Genomic DNA, 1,257 nt, shown 5'->3' with positions numbered 1-1,257 from the left:
AGTAGATTTGGAAACTGATGAAATGAACTTTCAAACGGTTATTGTTTCATCCCCATGTCTTCATCCACACAGCCAAATAAATATCCAAAGGGGTGTAAAATATCATGTCACATTACACCCGCAAATTTGACCCCAAACAGTTTTTTCAGTATTTCAACTAATGATATACAATGTGTGGTTCTCTCTCGAATTTGTTAGATAAATGACAGGTTCCATGGCCAATGGAATTGAATTCGAATTTATAATATCATACATGTAAATGCATGTGGTAAATTTGATGATCAGGAAATGTCCAAGAAATTTTGATTAACAGTGTAATATATGCACTCCGAATACATGACCCGGGAAATTTTCAATCGTCAATTCACATAAATCCACTGTTCCGTTATTCGTGGCAGTGGCAGACTCTTATAATCATCCACCGATTTCCCCAAAAGCAGTACCATCGAGTGCTGACTCGAGCGGCAGCTTTAAATCGCTGACGCTGTGAACGGAAACTGGTGCTACTTGTGCTGCGCGTTTCGTATCCCACAGTACCTACCGCTATTATCCAGTACCACCCTCATACCCACAACCACCCCAGCCTGTCTTTCCACCCGTCTGCTCTGCTTGGTCGTTGACTTCAACTGCATACATCTTTGGTTAACGCTCGAGCAAAATGTTTCAGCTCATGTTAACACAATTGTTACAAGGCCATTGTCCTATCCAACTCCAGCATCTCTTAGAGAAGCGAAAATAGTATATTGACACGCACAAGTTGGTAAATGTCATTTTTAACGAATGCAAGGTTTGCCCAGCTACAAGTCTATTCTGTAATTGTTTGTAGCGTGAAATTTCGCTATGGGGGTTGGAATTATTTACTACCATCGTCCTTTTTACCCAGGTCCCAGAAAATTCAGTGAAAATAAATTAATGATTGGCAGGTAATTTTTAATCTGAAAAATTTTTTAATCTGATTATTAGGATTCCTGATCCTGACTATAATCATACACGAAGAGGAAAATACTGGAAAAAGTGCGTAATTAGTTGAGTAATCGTGGAAATGGGCGGAAATCCTAGGAAAAAATGAGAGGCGAGCAATAAATTTTATTATTGTCGTCGAAAAGTGCACTGACACGTATTGTTTTCCAAATGAGTGAAACTTACAGGGTTTCAGGTAAAAACTACCACAAATCACGTAAAAATTACTCAATTTCTCGGAAATTTTACATGAGAATATCAGTTTTTTTCATGATACATAGAACGCGATTTTTTTTT

The sequence above is a fragment of the Fopius arisanus genome, unplaced genomic scaffold, assembly GCF_000806365.1.
Source record: "Fopius arisanus strain USDA-PBARC FA_bdor unplaced genomic scaffold, ASM80636v1 scaffold00083, whole genome shotgun sequence".
NCBI lineage: Eukaryota > Metazoa > Arthropoda > Insecta > Hymenoptera > Braconidae > Fopius > Fopius arisanus.
The sequence above is the reverse complement of the archived record's forward strand: the minus strand, read 5'-3'. Positions refer to the sequence as shown.